Source organism: Xyrauchen texanus, chromosome 20 (assembly GCF_025860055.1).
Source record: "Xyrauchen texanus isolate HMW12.3.18 chromosome 20, RBS_HiC_50CHRs, whole genome shotgun sequence".
Lineage (NCBI taxonomy): Eukaryota > Metazoa > Chordata > Actinopteri > Cypriniformes > Catostomidae > Xyrauchen > Xyrauchen texanus.
The window spans coordinates 31,144,777-31,166,834 of NC_068295.1; positions in this window are offsets into that span (position 1 = coordinate 31,144,777).

Below are 22,058 nucleotides of genomic sequence, written 5' to 3' on the forward strand. Positions count from 1 at the left end.
CCACTCTTCCAAAGCCAATTTGATGGCGAGGAGTTCCCGGTTACCCACATCATAATTCTGTTCAGCTGGGGATAATTTTTTTGAAAAGAAGGCACAGGGAAGAGGTTTATGGGAATCCCCCTGGTGCTGAGAAAGTATGGCACCTACTCCAGTTGTGGAGGCATCGACTTCAACGATGAAGGCGAGGTCTGGGTTAGGGTGGCGTAGAAGAGGAGCAGAGATGAACTCATTTTTCAACGTCTGGAAGGCATGGTCAGCTTCAAGGTTCCAGGACAGGGATTTTGGTTTCCCTTTCAGGAGAGAGGTAAGAGCAGAGGTTATGGTACTGTAATTGTTAATGAACCTGCGATAGAAATTCGCGAAGCCAAGGAATCGTTGGAGCTCTTTTACTGTTTGCGGAGTGGGCCATGAGGTGACTGCCGCGACCTTTCCTTCATCCATCTTCACCCCCTGCTTACCCACAATGTACCCAAGGAAAGTAACCGAATCTTGATGGAAGATGCATTTCTCTGCTTTTAGGAAGAGGGAGTGATCTCGTAATCGTTGGAGAACACTGGAGACATGTCGTTGATGTGAAGATTTGTCTTGGGAGAAGATAAGAATGTCATCAATATATACTATCACAAATTTGTTGAGGAAATCACAGAGTATTTCGTTCATGAAATCTTGAAACACCGAAGGGGCGTTGACCAGACCATACGGCATAACAAGATATTCGTAGTGGCCAGAGGGGGTAATGAATGCGGTCTTCCACTCATCCCCCTCTCGTATCCGGATTAGATTATACGCACTTCTGAGGTCAAGCTTGGTGAAGATACTAGCGCGCCTCGTAGCTGTTCGAGTGATGTGGGTACGAGAGGGAGTGGGTACTGAAACTTGATGGTGATCTTATTCAAAGCCCGGTAATCGATGCAAGGTCTTAGACCACCATCTTTCTTTGCCACGTAAGAAGAAACTAGATGCTGCTGGTGAAGTTGATGGACGAATGTACCCCTGATTTAGGGCTTCTTGTATATACTCTTCCATGGCTCGTTGTTCTGGGATGGAGAGAGAATAAATGTGGCCGCAGGGCACCGATGTATCAGGTTCCAAGTCAATGGCGCAATCCCAAGGTCTGTGTGGGGGAAGATGAGAGGCCTTTTCAGGACTAAATACGCCTGCAAAGGAGGCATAACAGGGTGGAATTTCCATGGTCCGTTTTGCTTGAGGGCTCTCGATAGATGTCACAGCAATGGAGATAGTTTGAGACGAAGTAGAGGCAGGTCTTGGAAGCTTAGGGAAGCAGGTAGAGAAACAAGTAGAACCCCAGCGCAGAATTTCTCCGTTGTTCCATGAGACATCAGGATTGTGCTGGATGAGCCAGGGTCTGCCAAGAATGATCGCAGAAGTGGAATTTTCTAACACCAAAGGAGTGAATGGTTCTTCGTGTAGACAACCGACTCTTAAAGTGATTGGTTTTATTCTGTGTTTTACATACCCAGGATTCAAGGTCTTTCCAGTCACTGATTTGGCTGTGAACGGGGTTGAGTAGAGGATTTTCGGGAGTTGAAGTTGCCGGCAGAGGTCACCCGAGATGAAATTACCTGCTGATCCTGAATCAATGAGGGCTGTAACTGAGATGGTAACATCAGTAGAAATCAATGAAATGGTGGTGGATAAAGGAGCAATATTGAGGGGACTGACTACCAACGAACTCACCAAGAGACGAGGTGGATGGACAGGACAACCACCGATGTAATGAGAGTTGTCCCCACAATACAGACAGAGATTATGGGTCATGCGTCTGGTTCTTTCTGATGGAGAAAGACGGGTATGGTCAATTTGCATAGGCTCAACCCCGCGGTGATCTGGGATATCAGCAGGCCTAGACGAGGAAGCATATGATGATTGGTGAAGATCTGGGTAACAATTTTGAACTCGGCGAGAGACTCGGATAGATTGTTGAATAAACTTCTCAAGGCCCATGACATCATCATAAATTACGAGTTGTAATCTGAGGGCTGGATTTAATCCTTGACGGTAGGTTGTCATGAGTGCTCTCTCATTCCATCCACTCGTGGCGGCAAGGGTTCTAAACTTTATAGCATAGTCAGTTATAGACATTTGTCCTTGTTGGAGGTGATATAACTGCTCACAGACTGATGAATCACCTACAGGACAACCAAATACTTTAAAGTGTGTTATGAAGTTTTGAAGAGAGTCAGTAACGGTCCTGTCTGATTCCACATGGATTCTGCCCATTGAAGTGTTCGGCCAGATAAGAGTGAAATAATGAAGGAGATTTTTGAACGTTCAGTTGGGAAATTGTATGGTTGTACCTCTAGAGCGAGTGAGCACTGAAGGAGAAATCCGTTGCAATCCTCCTCCCGGCCAGAGAAAGGCGCTGGTTTTATCATAGGGCAGAAAGTAAACAGCGGTGGTGGAGCGTCAGATGCGGAAGTGGGAATCGCTGCAGCTCCGCGCTCACCGAGCTCAGGCGGGGAAATTCCAGCTGGATTAATCACAGGATTAGTTTGTTCCGAATCATAGCGGTTTTGGTCGAACCTTCTGTCAGGATAGACACTAGGACAACAAGGTTAGAAGGATTCAGAATAACTTTTAATGAAGCTTTCGTAGGACAGTAGGGAAGTTCAGATGCATCAACGGGCGCTGTGAGTATAATACTGATGAATGACCCTCTTTTCTCTTGCAGATAACGGCAGGCTTGAGTGTGGTAAGTATCACAATCCAAAGGACGCGGAGTATGAACACCAGGGAGATGGAGGAGTCTCTGGACGAGGGAAAACAGGTAAGTAACACAAGGGTGTACTGAGGAAACAGACTGGAATGGTCTCAGGAACAATCGTCTGAAAAGCACAGAGAGCAGGTTAGTGGATATTTCCTCATTCAAGGTTTGACAGAGACTGGAGGTGAGTTGTGCTCTTAAATAGTGCTGGTGATTGCTGGATTGCTGGATTGATGACAGGTGCAGGCGATTAGTATTCGGGTGAGTGTGATCTTTGTGTTGTGGATGTGAGTGAGCCTGATTGCCTCCTGACAATATGGGGAACCTGAGTATATTCAAAGATTTTCTAGCAAGTTAGTCCACTGGTGGCCATCTTTAAAATGGTCTCGACATGCAAGTGCAGCTCCCATCTACTTGATTGGGGAAAGACCAAAATCTCTAAAATGGTTGGGCATGATTACAATCAAAGAACATATTTCAAATTAGCAGTAAAATCTGACAACACTGTATTAAAAATTTTCCTTTTTACCTTAGATTATGCCAAAAAAGCATCGCTAATGCGTATTCTCGAGTTGATTGACAGGCGATGTTCATTGACCATTGGGCGTTCCAATTTCTCAATTTTTTTTTAATAGAAGTAGCCTGTCTCTGTTAAAAAAGTCTCTGGTATATTATATATATATATCCAATTTAAATCACGCCATGCGCTGAGCCGTGTACGGGTACTGCTGACACAGGAGCAGGCAGATACTTGACGTGCCAAAACGACCAGCTGTATGAGACTGCACGTACCCTTCCCCAATGCCCCATAACGTCGTCGTAACCTTATAGTTACCCTAGACAGGGGAACAATGCGACGCCTGCCAACCTGGTACGGGCCGAGCCTAGCCTGGCTTCTTTCTCTCGATGTTTCTCGCATAGAGCAAAAAATGGTGGGGGCCCTTACACGCATAGTGGGAAGGGGGTCTTACCCAGTTTCCTATACTTTCAGGGGGAAAAGACCCTGTGGAGACCACACCCGCCTAGAGAGGGGGAGGTAAAAGTGGCGAAATACACCACATGGGGTTTTAGGTCACATGTGGGAAGTGGCGCGGTGGTAGATCCCGCCTATTCTGAGGGAGGAGTTGCTACAGACACGGCGACCAGGGGCAGCGGGAACTGCCCAAGGGATACGCGGGTCCACTCGTAAGGAGACCATACCGCGGAAAATACACACAGGCAGAAAGTCCATGTAGGAGCCCTAACCTGTGGAGCACCTATTCCAGTACAGGGTAGATTTGAGTACCCACAGTGGATTGGGTCGGCGAATTCCTCCACCGAACTGCGGACCCACAGGGCTAGGAGGAGTCATCCAGGGAGCCGAGTGTGTGGGCTCTCCTGGGAGAAAAAGCGCACGCTATTACCTCAGCATCTCGGTCTCTGGGTCGATCGTCTCAGGAGCGCCTGGGAGCCTTCCGGGTCCTCGAGGGGGTCCGTGAGACGGGGGCGTGCGCTTCCTGTGGGGTGCTCGACGCGAGGGCCGCAAGCTGGGCCCAGGTTGAGACGGAGCAGCATGTTTCTTAGCCGCAGGAGGGGCTTGGCCAGTGGCGGCAGGGTTGCGGCGGGGCAGGATATGTGAAATGGCCTCCGTCTGCTTCTTCAGTGCGGAGAACTGCTGGGTCCTCGACGGTGTCGCCGGTGTCCTGAACCACTAGAGTTGCCATCGCCTGCCTGAGTGACTGCGATGTGGCCTTCATGGCCCTGAGGGTGAGTTTGGTTGCTGAGCCCCGTTCCTGCAGCACGCCAGGATCAGGACTACCCTTGTGCAGATCTTTAAGTGCCTTGGCCTGGTGGACTTGCAGAAGGGCCATGGTATGCAGGGTGGAAGCGGCCTCTCCAGTGGCACTGTAGGCTTTGTTGGTCAATGACGACGTTGTCCTACAGGCCTTGGAGGGGAGCACAGGGCGACCTTCATTCTCGGAGCATAGGTGGAACGCAACCACCCTATCCACCTGGGGAATCGTTGCGTACCCGTGGGCCGCTCCGCCGTCGAGGGTAGTGAGAGCGGATGAGCGAGGGGCTTTGTGACGAGCAGAGAGGGGTGCTCTCCATGCAGCCGTCAGCTCATTATAAAGACACGTCCTGAAAAGGACGTTCAATGCCGCTGTGTATTGCTATTTTTAGAGGAAAATAATCTTTTAGAGAAAATCACTCTTTTAACTCTTTTAAGTTTGCGCTGTCGAAGCGCCCAGGGGAAAACTGCACTACCGTGCAGAGAAGGAGAAAGCCGCTGATGTGCGCCATAGATCCAACAGCAGATCGACCAGAGGTAAGAGGAACAGGTGTGTGTGACTCGCAGCTCGCTGCATGCACGACCATCGGCTTCGAGAACATTTCTGAATGAAACGGATGCATTTCCCTGCCTTTATACCCGTATGTCCAGGGGCGGGACATGCAAATTGTGTCCACCAACTTCTCATTGGCCTTTTTTCATAGATCAGAGGTATATTCGGCGCTCGAGAGCTTAGTGTCGCTTCTTCGACACAACGTCGAAGTGAGCGACAGACTGGGAACAATAATTCAATATATAATGATGAAATAATTATACATATTTATCTTTAAATATAAAAAAAAGAAATAGGTCACTGCGTCAAGTTAAATATAGTTTAATACTCAATCTTTAAACACATCTTGAGATCGCTTAGTTCGCATTTGCGCTCCTTCAAGTGTTATGAACTAGAGCCCGAAGCCATTTGTTTTGAGAATAATGGCTGGCTGATGAAGTTATTGGCTGGCTAGCCGGCTCAGCCAAAACCTAAATGGCTGCTGCAGCCGCCAAATTTTTCATAGCTGAAAATGGCTGAAGCTGCCACTTCATGTCTACAGATGTCTATGTTCAGTGGTGGACAGTAACGAAGTAAATGTAATTCGTTACTGTACTTAAGTAGCTTTTTTGTGTATCTGTACTTTACTGAAGTATTTAAATTTGGGGAGACTTTTACTTTAACTCCAATACATTTCAAAGTCAAATATCTTTTTACTCTACTACATTTTCAAAATCAGTCGTTCCTTTTTATTTATGAGTGGATAAAAATGTAACTGGTCAAACGAGCCACCAATCACAGTAAAGCGCGCGCGCTTTGTCTTGAACTTGCCTTGGCGGCATCTGCTAAGCGCGAACCAGGGGTGTTAGCCAACTATGGTAGCAAGTTCCGTCGTTATCATCATAGTTCAACGAGTCGGTGTTTCCCGAAACCATCGTTCCAACGAACATTCGCAAACAGCATCGCAGAGTTGTGTGGTTGGAACGACAGCTCTTGACCTGTGGTTAGAAGCAGAGTTTCTTGTTATTATAACATGTGGGCTTAATAAATTATTATCTTGAGCCAAATAAGCAAGATGACATTCAGTACAATCAGTATCTTTTATTTAGAAGACATACAAATGTCCTTTATGTCTTTTAGTTTGTCAATAGATTTAAAGCACCGTTTTTGAAGAGTGCGCATGTGTGAACGTGCTCTAGTGCATAAGAACGAGCCTATGATTGAATCTGGAAATAAAGCAAATAACTGAGAAAAATATGAGAGAGTCCTCAGATGACATGTCCGTAATTTATAGCAAAACATCTAGCATTAATTCGATCATTAATTCGAACAGATTCATTAAAAGTAGTTTTTAATCCACCACATGTGTGACATCATTAACCAACGTGGTTGAACAACCAATTTGTGACAATACGGTTTTGGGAAACAGTCGTGACTAGCAAGTTGATTTCTTCAACAGTGCATCGTACTACGGTAGTGGAGCAGCAAGTTACGTTGTTGTATGGGAAACGCACCCCAGAGCCATTAAATATGAGAGTTGCTAACATAGACGGTTGCGACAGTGATCTCGCCGCCGCGCAGTCACGTGATTCGTGTAGCTCTCAATAGTTCCAAACAAATTGCGTTGCCAATGATTTTAAGCGGGGCAGAGAGCAGCAGCTATTATTGCAGCAATTATCGGTAAATATTGACGCATAATGTACATTGCTTATTATGTTGACACTAAAATGACTTGCATATAATAGCATTGTTTTTCTGGAGAGTAGCAGAAACACTGCATTAATACGTTTTTGTGTTTAATTTTGGAGGGAAATTGGCTGCTCCCATAACATAGAATATATATATATATATATATATATATATATATATATATATATATATATATATATTCTATGTATGTGTGTGTGTGTATATAGTATATGTATATATATATATATATATATATATATATATATATATATATATATATATATATATATATATATATTTAATGGCATTGTGCAGGTTTATGTGAATGTATCATAACATTAGGATGTTAATAATTATGACCATAGACGCTCGAGAAAAATATATACAGTAAATACTGTAAATGTATTATACCTTATGGGAACAGTCCCCTTCCCTCCAAAATTAAACACACAAAAAATGTATTCATTTCAAATATATATATATATATATTAGTAGTATATATATATATACACACATCTGACTAATTAATGTTATATTATTAATAGATTGGTGTGCCAAGAGTGACATTAGTCTTCATGTAGACTGAGTTAACCAAGAGTCTTGTGACAAATTATAATAGGACATTATGGCCATAAAAAATCATAGTACTTGGATACTTAAGTACATTTGAAGGCAAATACTTTTGCACTTTTACTCAAGTGAATTTTTAAAGGCAGCACTTCTACTTTTACTTAAGTAATATTTTACCTTGAGTATCTTTACTTTAACTCAAGTACATGGTATGTGTACTTCGTCCACCACTGTCTATGTTATACTGATTTACTAGATCTCAATATTTCCAAGCAATGCATGGCTTACACTATATTTCTACAAAATGCAATACAATGTAATAAAGAAAACACCAGATTTTACTTTCACAACGTTTGTACATATTTATTTTGTAGTCTGTATGCTACTAAACATTTTCACATAGCCTACAATGTGTTGTGTTTAGGCTAAATGCATGTAGGCTAAGTTGTATACAATAACTTGGCATTATCATGGATGAAGCTTATCATATTACACCTTGATTAAGAATGCAAACTTTTGTTGAATTTTATGAGAAATCTACAGACGCAAACAGACGAAGTGTAGTGTAATAAAGACCTAAATGTGTATTTCGGACTTTTTTTCACCACAAGTCTGAAAGAAGACATGTTATTGAAGACAAATATCCAAAAATGTTTTTGCCTGCCGTGTCTCGCCTTAATATAAACACACACTGTTATCAGTAGCCTATTATTTTGGACAAAGTTTTGCACATTTCACTTCAATGTACACTGAAGCATGCGTCGTGAATTAGCAATGTGGAAACGGTGGTTTGTTACTGCAGTAATATCACGTTCAGTGCTATAAATCTCTCCGTTCCAGAATATTTGGTTCATAACATCAATCTTTGATTCAGGTGTTTGTGCAACCGTGCCCTGAAGATTTAACAAAAGTCTGGGTAGGCCTAAGTTAAGAAAAAAGTAAGTAGGAATTAGGAAAGTATGTGAGAAGTGAGATCAAAATTACCTTGCTTGCTTCTTTCCGCCATTTCACCTCAGTGCGAGAAAAACATGCATCGCTTCTTCTGTACGGAAAACGAGCAATTTTAATTGGTCGTCAATTCACTGTGAGTCTGTGTATCGTAGCAACGGGCACAAGACTGCGCTGTTATGAATCCAGTGGGAAAATAGATCTCGTGTATTGTTTATATATTTCGTGTGTGTATGTCTCTATGTGATAGAATTATTATTTGATGCAAATAATTCTAGCCGGCTCAGCCAAACTTTATCAGATGGCGGCTCAATTTGGCTTACGAAATTATTGGCTGGCGGCGGCTGAAATTCTAAATGGCACAAATGGCGGCGCCTGCTGGCGGCTTCGTGCTGGCATGTTTGTGTTGTTCTGCCTTCTGAAGTGTTGTTTTCTTCACTGTATAAACTGCGCATTGCCCATACAGCTGAAATTTTAATTACTGCCCTCTGGAGTAAACAGGTGGTACTACAAGCTTGCATTTCTCAGGAATCTTCCTTATTATGGTCTGGCGGCATTGTGATTAATTGCGTAAAATTTTTTAACGCGTTATTTTTTTGTCGAATTATTGAAATCACCTCTCAATACGGAAGCTAAAAGTCCCACCTTTCAATTACAAAAAGAGCCAATTGCCTTATTTAGCATATTTACATGCACAATCTTACACTACACTTAAATAGCCAGCAAAGTGTAATGGAACCATGTTCTTTTATTGAGGGAAGGTAGTATGAATGGTTTACATTTTAGGTCATTATCCCAATTTCGTGATGCATGTAAACACCTTTATCTGTGTTCTTATTCAATGCGTGTATGTTTTGTGTGCATGCTTCTTAAATGTTTTGACGTCAAACTGGAGAAAATGCAATAATTTTAAATGTTAAGTATGTCATATAAATATGTTCTTGCTTTGTCTGGTTTTTAGAGTGATCTGATTTTTATAGTTAGCGTATTTCTGTGCATGTAAATGCACTCATTGCTAAAGTCATTAGATTGTCTTATTGCTCTAGAATATTTTTTTAGCTTGATTTCAGCTGAAGAAGCAACATGTATGATATTTTATTGGTGATTTGAAACACATTATTGTAACAAAGGTTTAAAACACTTTAAAACAGTTTTAAAGAGTAAAGTCTTTACGCATCCACGCTGATAGAAGCTGTATTCAATGCCTATGGATCCTTCCCATATTTCTTGATTTGGAATGCGGAAATAAACTATAGTTTGGTAAACTTCATTAGCGGTGAATGGGAGACAAGAAAATGTTATTTGGGATGTGAGCAGAGCCTCACATCACCCCATCCTGCAGCCACTACAGCCAAAGCAATCCTTTGAAACAAGGCTGCTGGATGTTCATCAAGAATATTGTCAAGCACGTCCGCTAGGATGTGGATAAACAATTACTCTCAGCAATCCACTGAGGTGCATTAAGGTTATTTATGGCCAGAATGTAAATATATAAATTGGGCCACACACCAAATCAAGTTCTCTCCTGGGTGCCATGCAAGTCATGCTGCCTCACATTAAATCACTGATGCAGTTAACAATGGGCAGAGTGTGCATATGATAATGCCCTCACTATAACAAATGCCTCCTACTTAGCAGCCTATGAGTGCATTAGGTGACATATGCTGAGAGGTACAAGCGCTCCTGCAGGATCAATAAACTTGGCCAGGTTTTGGGATTTACGATGACGTACCATCGATCAATTAGTTGCAGAACAGCTTTAAGTGCTTAGAAATACCAGTGGGTATTATAACGAAATCAGAAGTAAAATATTTCAGAAAAATACAGAGTGGAACTGCAATCCACCAGAGTGAAATGACGACAGTTTGTTACTGCATAACTAGCAAAGGCCACAGAAAGAAGGAGTCGCAATGATAGCTGCTCGGAGAGAGAGTAAAGGAGAGAAAAAACTGCTGGTGTGGCTGTGGGAGATGAGATTCATAACTCTATAAACAATCTGCAGGACAGTGCGCCTCCACCGCGGCTAGCTGCTGAAGACTACAATTGCGATACAAACGAGCTCCGTTTGCAGTCCCTGCTCTTCCCTTCACACTGGGGAGATGAAGTAATTTGGTAGATCACTCTCCCTCTGCTTATCACTCAAAAGAAGTAGCTTTCAGGGTGCAGCAGATAATCATACATATTCTGTGTGCTGGCAGGCCATAAATCTCAGTCGCTATTTCATCTTCCAGTAATTCATCTATCACGCTGTGAGCTGGATAGAGCACAGACTGCTTCACAATATATCAAATTAGTACCTGGGATGTTTACCAAGATAATGCAAGACACCAGGAATGGGTGAAATATAGTGCTGCCGCATTCCTCTAATTAAAAGACTTTCCGGCCCTGCATGTGGAAAGATAGTTTAGAGCTGTTAGCGCTTTGTGCGTGAGCCTGGCCTTGTTATGTTGACATCACTAAAACAGGGACATTGAATTCAATTCTTTGACAAAATCAAGAAAAAAAGACTATAAAACTAATTTGCTTTGTTCCAAAACCCAGTAAGCTGCCTAGAGGCGGTATTTTAAGGCATCATAGGCATGCTCCCTACACAAAGGCTGTTCCAAAAGATAGATAAATTAATAATGCTACCTTTAGCCAAAAAGGCAATCCTTAAAGGCATTTCAGCTCAGTGAAGAAAATAAATTCAAGTTGATTATAATAAACATACAGAATATTTCAAAACTGAAATATAGCGTTAAATATTCAATTTTAATACATTTGATTTACAATGTATTATTATACTCAATATAAACTCAATGAGTTTTACATGTTTAAATAAAATACTAATACTAATTTACTAATAAAATGGCCATCATGTTCTTCTGCTGTTGTAGCCCATCCACTTCAAGGTTCAATGTGTTGAGCATTCTGAGATGCTATTCTGCTCAATACAATTGTAAAGAGTGGTTATCTGAGATACCGTAGCCTTTCTGTCAGCTCGAACCAGTCTGGCCATTCTCTGTTAACCTCTCTCATTAACAAGGCATTTCCGTCTGCAGAACTAATTTGAGTCAAGATGGCGCTGAGTATGGCTGCTGCGTTGCGAGCTCCGACACAACGCTGCAGTTATTGTTTGTTTTGTTTACAGTTTTTTGTTTTTTTGTCTTGGATGTTGACTGCCTTATTTTATACGACATACAAATGCTTTTGGACATTGGTTCTGCAATTACACACCGAAAACCGGACTTCAAATTCCTCAATGCCGACCCACTGTTTACAAACACGCCAGCGGAGCCCTTTGCATAAATTGACCCCCGCTACCCAGTATACTACTGGGAAATTTTCAGTCTCTGGACAACAAGCTCTGCGAGCTGAGATCGGGGATCTCAACACACGAGGGGACCGGGTTTTGGACCATTGCTATTCTCCTTTCCGGGATGGCAACAAATCCCTCCCCAGCCCACCATTTGGAAAATCAGACCAGTCTTCTGTTCTGCTTCTGCCCGCTTACAGGCAGAAACAGGAAGCACCCACCCTCAGAACGATCCAGTGCTACAAGACTGTTTTGATCATGCGGACTGGGAGATGTTCCGGTCCGTCTCTGATGACGACATCGAGGTTTACGCTGATAGCGTAACGTGTTTTATCAGGAAGTGTGTAGAGGACGTTGTTGTTCCGACCAAAACAATACGGATCTACCCCAACCAGAAACCATGGGTTAACGGCGTTTTTCGCGCGGCACTTAATGCGCGGACCTCCGCTTTTAATTCTGGGAATGCGGAGGAGCATAAATAAGCCAGTTATGCCCTCTGTAACTCTATCAGAGCACCACCGAGTCTAGAAGTATGTGGCAGGGAATTAACATCATCACGGACTACAAAGGGAATAAAAACTCCGCCGTGACCACCGCTGCCTCGCTCCCGGATGAGCTTAATATATTTTATGCTCGTTTCAAGGACAATAACACCGCCCTCGCGGAGAGAGCACTCACGGCCGACGCTACAGAGGTTGGTTCACTCTCCGTCTCTGTTGCGGATATAACCTGATCCTTCCAATGGGTGAACATCCGTAAAAGTGCGGGTCCAGATGGCCTTCTGGGCCGCATCATCAGAGTGTACGCGAACCAACTGGCTGGTGTTTTTACGGACATTTTCAACCTGTCCCTCTCAATGTCTGTAGCCCAAACATGCTTCAAAACATCCACCATTGTGCCTGTACAAAAGTAACTAAAAATAACTTGTTTAAATGACTGGCGTCCTGTTGCTCTGATGACCCCCATCATCAGCAAATGCTTTGAGAGTCTAATCAGAGATCCCATCTGCTCTGTGCTGCCCACCTCTCTGGACCCATTGCAGTTTGCCTACCGCAACAACCGCTCCACTGATGATGCCATTGCATCTACAATACACACTGCTCTCTCCCATCTGGAAAAAAGGAACACATATGTGAGAATGCTGTTTGTAGACAACAGCTCAGCATTCAACACCATAGTGCCCTCCAAGCTAGATGTGAAACTCCAGGCTCTGGGCTTAAACAGCTCGCTGTGCAGCTGGATCCTGGACATCCTGTCAGGCAGACGTCAGATGGTTAGAATGGGCAGCAACATCTCCTCATCACTGACCCTCAACACTGGAGCCCCGCAGCGCCTCTTCTTCCTGAGACGACTGAGGAAGTTTGGAATGAACCACCACGTCCTCACACGGTTCTACACCAGTACTGTAGAGAGCATCCTGACTGGCTGCATCACCGCCTGGTAAGGCAATAGCACCGCCCACAACTGCAAGTCCTGCAAAGGGTGGTGCAAACTGCCAGACACATCATCGGAGGTGAGCTTCCCGCCCTCCAGGACATATATAACAGGTGGTGTGTGAAAAAAGCTCGGAGGTTCATCAGAGATTCCAGCCACCCATGTCATGGGCTGCTCTCACTGCTACCATCAGGCAGGCGGTATCGCAGCATCAGGACCCGCTAGAGGCGAATACATGACAAGTTCTTTATTCTATATTGTGTGTATTGTTTACTGTACATTGTATATTATTATTGTGTTGTGTAAGTATGTGTACATTTGATATGTAAATTGTGTTGGATAAATATGTTGTTTATTGCAATTGGTATGTTTTGTCTCTGTCATGACTACTATGTTGCTCGGAACTGCACACAAGACTTTCACCTATTGTTGCACTTGTGTACATGGTAGTGTGACAATAAAGTGATTTTATTTTATTTTATTTTATTTGAATTGAATCGCACACTGGATGTTTTTGTTTTGTTTTTGTTCTCTAGAGACTGTTGTGCGTGAAAATCCCAGGAGATCAGCAGTTACAGAAATACTCAAACCAGCCCGTCTGACACCAACAATCATGCCACAGTCGAAATAACTGAGATCACATTTTCCCCCATTCTGATGATTGATGTGAACATTAACTGAAGCTCCTGTCCTGTATCTGCATGATTTTATGCATTGCACTGCTGCCACATGATTGGCTGGTTAGATAATAATATGAATAATCAGATCTACAGGTTTTCCTAATAAAGTGCTGAGTGAGTGTATGTGTAGCCTATGTTATATATTTTAAAGATTATGAGTCACACCGTTAGCTTAGCAACATGCTAACTTCAGGCTTATGTCTCCTGTAGGGAACGCTGTGTGGTGCACAGTTGCTGCCTTTGTAGAGTGTTTCAAATCTATCACTAATACGATTCCATGACGATTAGCATGCTGCCTTAGAAGAGAGATGCCTATGTAGGCAACGAGGCAGCTCACCAGGTTTCGAAACAGAGCTATTATTCTCAGAACTTTTGCTGTATGTTCAGGGCTCAATAATGCCAACTTCCCATTTTTTTCTGTGCATATTTACCAGAATTACATTTGCACTGAAGCTGGATGTGCCAATGATCTGCTGTGTCTGTTGAGTGGACCTAAAATCAATAGTAAAATCCAATATCTAATTTTGTTACTCCCAGGCAATAAATAATATGACAGTACCATACAATACTATAATATTGTACAGTACTATATTCAGATTAGCATTATAAGAAATGTTGTTAAATCATATACTACATCTCATTTGATCTTCAACTGTGATGCATGAGGTTGTAGTCTTAGTGAAGGATTCACATGTTGATGTTTGTGTACAATAATTATATGGCAAATTACTTTGTCACATTATAAACTGAAAGAAAGAGAAAGCAAGACTGACGTGTGTGGTTATGCTGACTCATGACAGTGGAGTAGGTAATGATGGCCAGGAAAAGATCAAATGCTTGTCTTGAAATTAGCTAGGCACATAATCAGGGGAGTGAAAATGACGCCTAATTGAAAGATTGCCATTTAATACAGTTATCTAGCTAATCAATAATATCCTCTCATAACCACATACATCAGCACCTACACCATACAACATCGTCTTAACATCAGCACAGACATCTTTGTCTTAATGGACACTTTTCTTCAGGAGAACCCATTAAATTAATTGAATGGATACTTGATATGTCCTGAAGCTTGACATGCTATACTCCATCTTAAACTTCGTCTGACAGCGTTTTACTAATTCTTCTATAACAGGGGTTTTCAACAGGGGGTCCACCATTTCTCAAAGTAATTTTGTGAAATCTTTTTAAAAATGCACAAAAATACAATATAATTGTAAATGTAATAGAGCTTAGTTCGTGGGCAATGGAAGAGTCAGGAGACAATGAAGCAAGCTCAAGGTCAGTCCTTTTATTCTTTTTAACCCCAATCGACGGTAACTGCAGCCACAACTATCACCACACCCCACAACCACACACCGGTCTGTGGAACACCATGAACTTAAAGGGCTGGAGAAATAAATAGCACTGGCCGTCACCCCGTCCCCCTACCTCTTGCGAGAGCACCATGCGCAGCCCCTGTCAGATGCATCAGTCTCCAAAATAACGGGGAGAGAGAAGTCAGGTGCATGTAAAAGAGGCCCTCCACACAGTGTAGACTTTACCTTAAGGAAGGACTGTTGGCACGACTCTGTCCACTGGACCGGATCGGGAGCCCCCCTTTTTAGTAAGGCCAGTCAGCGGGCTGGTGACATAATAATAACTAGGCACAAAACTTTGGTAGAAGCCAGCCAGCCACAAAACTGCCTTACCCCCTTTTTGGTCTTGGGCGCCGGGCAGGCTGCGATCACTGTGGTTTTGTCAACCTGTGGACACACCTGCCTGTGACCCAAGTGGAACCCCAGATACCTAACTTCCACCCGCCCAATGGCACACATCTTTGGGTTGGCTGTGAGTCCCGCCTGTCTCAGCACACTCAGGACAGCCCTCAGATGTTGCATATGCCGCCGCCTGTAAATTATGATGTCGTCTAGATATGCTGCGGCATATGCCATGTGCGGACTGAGGTTCTTGTCTTTAAGGCGCTGAAACATGGCTCCAAACAAACCGAACAGAAGCATCACAAATTGGTGCAATCTGAACGGTGTGGAAACATCTGTCTTTTCTCAGGACACTGGGACTTAACAATTTGTTAAGTCCAGAGTCGAGTAAAATTGAGCAACCGATCGAGTAACTCATCAATTCGCAGCATTGGATAAGCGTCAAATTTGGACACTACATTAATTTCCAGTAATCAACATAGAAATGGACCGAGCCGTCGCTCTTCGGTACCAGAACTACCGGGCTGGCCCAATCGCTGTCCAACTCTTGTATTACGGCCATTTCCAGCATTGCCTGTAATTCTTCCTGAACAATTTTTTTTTGTGTTCAGGAAGACGATAGGGGCGGCTACTAACCACCACACCCGGGGAGGTCTCGATATGGTGCTCTATGAGGTTCATGCGACCGGGTAGGGGTCAAAACACGTCCACGAACTCCGCTTGCAACCTGGCATTATCTGTAAGCTGCAAGGTGAACCGGGGTGAATTAACTTGAATTGGGGAATACCTCCGGCCTGAGCTCTGCCCTCTCCGGAACTACACTGGCCAAGACTAAAGGTACCGCCTCCCTCCATAGTTTGAGGAGGTTGAGGTGGTAGGTTTGACATGCCTCTCCCCTGTCTGTTTGCTTAACCTCATAATCGAGATCGCCGACTCGTCGTGTGACCTCAAAGGGTCCTTGCCACTTGGCGAGTAATTTGAAGCTTGAGGTAGGCAGTAACACAAACACTTTCAGCCATTGGATTATAGTGAGCCGCCTGGAAGAGTGTTTCCCGACGGCTCTTCGGTACTAACAGCTGAGATGTTGTCTCTTTGGTTTGAGTGTCCTGCGTCACTCGATGCAACGAAAAGTACGGGTATGTGAGTGCACCGGAGCTGGACCTGTTCACGATCAATTACTTTCACTTTTCACCTCACCAGCCACAGTATCGCACATTACACCCCACCCCACTACTTTGCAGGACCCAGCCACACACATTAACCTCAATAGAATTGTAAAACCGGGCCAATTGGTTCACAGAATTAGTGGATGGGTGAGGCGGGAATTAACTGCAGCCTCGACTCTATTACTTTTCCCCCTGAATCATATCTCAATGGTAACCACTGTATACTTGTGAACACACCTCACCCTCACCAGTTTATTTTTATCCAATGCCCCGCCTTGCACCATGCAGGTTTAAGAACAACCTGTGTCCACCAAAGCTTGATGTGTATCCCCCTTTATTTTACCAGTATACGATATGATGTGGAGTGTCAGGGATCTGGACCAGTGTTCCCATCTCCATTAATGGACACCACTCCTGGCTGTGTCCAGTTTCCCCACAGCTCCAGCAAACCGGCCCAGGTCTTCCTTCCGCACTCGTGGGGGCGGTCTCGCCAACCTGGGGGGATAGCGGAGAGGGGGGCAGACAAGGGGAAGGGTCCCCCGGGGGCAGGGTCTGGGCGGGCCTCCCCACCTCTGAGGAACTGGAACTGGGCGGGAGTTAGGGGAACGGGGGGAAGGGGATGGAACATAAGGCACAGGGGATGGAGAGAGAGAAGAGAGAGAAGAGACTGCTTCACCGCCTCCTGGGAATGTTGCCATGTAGTTCTCTGCCAGCTGGATGGCTCTGTCCAATGATGCTGGGTGGTGGCACTGGACCCACTCGGACATGCCTCAGGGAAGTTGGGAGATGAACTGCTCCAGTACCACCAGATTGACCACTTCCACTAAGCTACCGTCCTTCCCGAAGCTTAACGAGCGGAAGAGCTGCTGACTCTGGAAGAGTCCGACCGACCCCTTGCTGGATGGCCTTCTTCGGGTGATTGTAATCTAGGAGGCTGGCGGCGGGAATTTGTTGTGCAGACAGCTGCACCTCCCCGGAGAGCAGGGGCAACAGGTGGACGGCCCACTGATCGGGAGGCTCAAAGAGGTCGCGAAAGGCCTCCGTATGGTATTTTGGCCCCATTTTCGTGAGGGCCACCGTGGGATGGGCTCTGAGGAGGTCGTAGCGCCAGCCCCCTCCCTGGCAATCAGGCTCCGGAGCACCTGCCGGTCCTACACTTGTGCCTGGAGCAGGATTGGAAGCATTGTTAGGGATAATTGTGAACCAGATGATGAGGCTTACTGCTCTGTCTCTCCAGCAGACCAACACATGACCACGCCCCCATGCCACAGTAACCAAAACTAGCAGAAGAAACTGTATGCTCAGTCTGTCCCACAATAAAATGTATGTAAATTAAAATGGAATAAACAAATATATGACATTGAAACACACACACACACACACACACGCACACAAAAATAACACACACATTCATACTACTGTAAAATAGTGAAAAACTTTATGAAATAGTGACCAGTGATAGGACATGCATTTTCACATTTACTTACAAATTCATTGAAATTTCACCCCCAAATATTTTGTTGATAAAAAAAGGTAAATGGAAATATTATGCTTCAACTACCTGGATACCAGTGGTGTGCAATCCTCTCTGTTTTCCATATGTAACAACAGCATTGCCATTCTTCACTATTGGATAAAATGGTTGCTTTCACTGGTACTGTAATCCATCCATTTGCTAGATTCATTAGGGGCGGTTAGCCAGCAATCATTTTTGCAGATTACTGAACATAATTCATGGAGCAGGTTATCCATTTGATGATGGCACACATTTTTATTACCACCAACCCCCCTTACTGACATGGGGAAATTTTTTGATGTATTACACTCAACACAGTTATGGTATGTGGTATGTGGAGGACCTTGCACTGAACTGAATCTTTCCAGCACCCCTCCTAATGCACTAAGAATATTTTGCTCTCTCAGGAGACTTCTGTCTTCGCTTTAATAGTGTTAGCGCAAACCCAAACCGAAGATGAAGTAATTAAACAACAGTGTAGGGTCACTTTTGAAAAGCTAACTACAATAGAGTAGCTAACTATATAAAAATAAGCACAGTGCAGTTTGTGTGGTGGTGTTACGTTCTTGCTGGCCTGTTCTGAGTGCTATATAGTGGAGGATGAAGCAGACTGTTGCAAGCTGGCCAACTCTTCTAGGTCTGTAAAGTATCACTCCACTACTGGGATCTAGACACCTGAACACCTAAAATGCCGAATGTGGACTTGACTACACTGTCTAGTATGCCGGATTATAACACTTTCCCCTTCTGTCGCTCTCTCCACATTGTGTCAGAGAAGCGACACTAGGGGTCTCTCTTGAGCGCCGATATTCACCTCTGGACTATGAAAAAAGGCCAATGAGAGTTGGCAACCAGTATTTGCATGTCCCGCCCCCGGACATACGGGTATTTAAGCGGCACAAATACGGGAGTTCATTCAGAAAATTTCTTCGGAGCCGATGGTCGTGTCTGCAACTGCTGCGTATACACACCGAGTTCCTGTTATCCCTCTGCTGCATGCTGTTGGATTCTACGGCGCACAACAGCGGCTTTCTCCTGTTTGCACGGCTGTGCATTCCTGCCCCTGGGAGCATCGACAGTGCAGATTTAAAAACTCTCACGAGTTTTTTCCCTAAAAGAGTGATTTTATTTAAAAGAGTAATTTCCTCTAAAAGAGCAAAATACAGCGGCGTTGATAATCCTTTTAAGGACGCGTCTTTATAAAGATGCCTTTCCGCCCCTGTGTTGTTTCTGGATGCGGTAGAGTGCTCTCCGCTTCCGACGGCCGTGTGTCTGGGTAGAGATCACACCGAGGCCGCGTTTGTGGATGGTTCATGTTCTCACTGCGAGAACATGACCATGACAACGTTGCGGTCGCAGCTTGCTTACAACTGTGAGCAAGCCACTCCAGCCACCCCCGGGTCGCTCCTTCTTCCCACGGGATTGAGGACGATGCGGCTGGCGATGGAGGCGATTTGGGGATGGCAGGGGGTGCAGCTCCGCCGGGTATGCCCCCTCGGACCACCCGCGCACCGACACGCTCGTTGATTCCCGTCCGTGCTCGAGGTAGCGATGACTCGCCTCACAGCCAGTCGGCGACCCTCTTGCGATGGAAGCCGATGATCTCGCCGCAGCATCGGATGGCGGGTTATCTGATGCTGAGGACTCCCCTGGGCTGCCGCTTTCGGGCCTGCACGCCCAGGCTGAGGCTGACGCACAGATGACGGACATGCTTTCCCGGGCAGCCGACAGCGTGGGCTTGGATTGGAACCCTCCATCTTCCCCACAACCATCATGGCTCGACGACTGGTTCCTGGGGTCTGGGCGCCGCTCACAGCCTCGCCCCCCCCCGGTCCCGTTTTTCCCGGAAGTGCATGACGAGCTGACGTCTTCGTGGAGAGCACCCCTCTCCACTCGTCACATCGCCACAGGCTCGTCCGCCCTCGCCACCCTCGATGGCGGAGCACGCCATGGGTATGAGGTGATTCCCCAGGTGGATAGGTCGGTTGCGATCCATCTATGCTCCAGTACCCATACCACCTGGCGAGGTCGCCCCGTATTCCCTTCCCAGACCTGTAGAGCAACCTCCTCGCTGACAGTGAAGGCCTACAGCGCCACCGGACGCGCCGCTTCCGCCCTGCATGCCATGGCTCTCCTGCAGGTCCACCAAGCCAAGGCACTACGCGACATGCACGGGGGTGGCCCTGATCCCGACACGCTGCAGGAACTGCGCTCAGCGACCGACCTCGCCCTGAGAGCGATGAAGGTCACAGCGCAAGCGCTCGGGCAGGCGATTGCCACGCTAGTGGTCCAGGAACGTCAACTGTGGCTGAACATGGTCGAGATGCGTGAAGCCGACAAGACTCGCTTCCTCAACGCCCCTGTCTCCCAGTTCGGCCTCTTCGGCAACACCGTCGAGGACTTTGCCCAGCAGTTCTCCATGGTGAAGAAGTAGACGGAGGCCATCTCTCACATCATGCCTCGCCGTAAGCCTGCCGCCACGGCCCATGCCGCGTCTGCTCGCCGAGGGCGTTCTCCCGCGGCCAGAAGGCAAGCCCCTGCTCCGCCTCAACCCGGGCCCAGCTCTCAGCCCCAGCGTTGAGCAAACCGCAGGAAGCGCACACCCCTATCTCACGGACCCCCTCGAGGACCCGGAAGGCTCCCATGTGCTCCTGAGACAACGCACCCAGAGCCCAAGACGTTAGCTCCGGAGGTGGTAAGACCGCTCCGTCCCCCGGTGGAGGGCCGGGAGGAGAATCCTTTGTTTTTTCATTTGCCGCACCCCCAACATGGGCTGCAGTACCCAAATTCTCAATAAAAGAGCTATTTTCTTTGTCTCTGGGGCACATGGCCCGCAAATGCCGTTCTCACGGCACTCTGCTTTCAGGCCTCAACAGTCCCGGCTCCATGGATGCGGTGTCCCCGCCTTCAGCGCCACGACTGTTCCCCGGCCGGCCGGTTCAGACGAGTTCAGAGGACGCCAACACCAGACCTCCTCCTCAGTCACGAACCCGCCCCCCGCCGGGTGCGTGGAGCAAGGTAAGTGCTTTGAGTTTATTCTCAGCACCAGAGCCTCGGGATGCCACGTTGACTCCCGACGCCGCGTTACCTGTTCTGCACCGCTGCGAAGCCCCGCCGGGTACGTCCAAAAAACCCGTCCCCTTGGTGCCCCTAGCACGGAGTTTAGAGGCGTAGCTTTCACTGCCCAGCCCGTCACGCTGGCTGCACCGGACCATTCGACTCGGTTACGCAATTCATTTTGCCAGGTCTCCGCCCCCCTTCATGGGCATGCATTTTTCCGCAGTACACGGCCAACATGCCCTCTCCCTGTGCGAAGAAATCGCCTCCCTTCTATTAAAGGACGCGATAGAGCTGTCCCTCCAACCAAAACGAAGAAAGGTTTCTACAGCCCTTACTTCGTTGTACCCAAGAAAGGTGGCAGCTTACGACCAATCTTGGACCTGCGAGTTCTCAATCGGACCTTGTCCAAACTCCCGTTCAAAATGCTCACCCAGAAACAAATTCTATCTGGCGTCCGGCATCTAGATTGGTTCGCAGCGGTAGACCTGAAGGACGCGTACTTCCACGTCTCAGTTCGCCCTCGACACCGCCCCTTCCTAAGGTTTGCGTTCGACGGCCAGGCGTATCAGTACAAAGTCCTCCCCTTCGGCCTGTCTCTGTCCCCTCGCGTCTTCACGAAAGTTCTTGCCCCGCTCCGAGAAGCCGGCAGATGCATACTCAATTACCTCGACGACTGGCTCATACTGGCCCACTCCCGAGAGTTACTATACACACACAGAGACCAGGTGCTCAGCCACCTCAGCCATTTGGGGTTTCAGGTCAACTGGGAAAAGAGCAAGCTCTCCCCGGTCCAGAGCATCTCTTTTCTCGGTCTGGAGTTAGACTCAGTCCCAATGACAGCACATCTCTCCAACGAGCGTGCTCAGTCAGTGCTGAAATGCCTCACTTCCTTCAAGCCAGGCGCCATGGTCCCGCTAAAACGTTTCCAACAGCTCCTGGGGCATATGGCATCCTCTGCGGCGGCCGCGC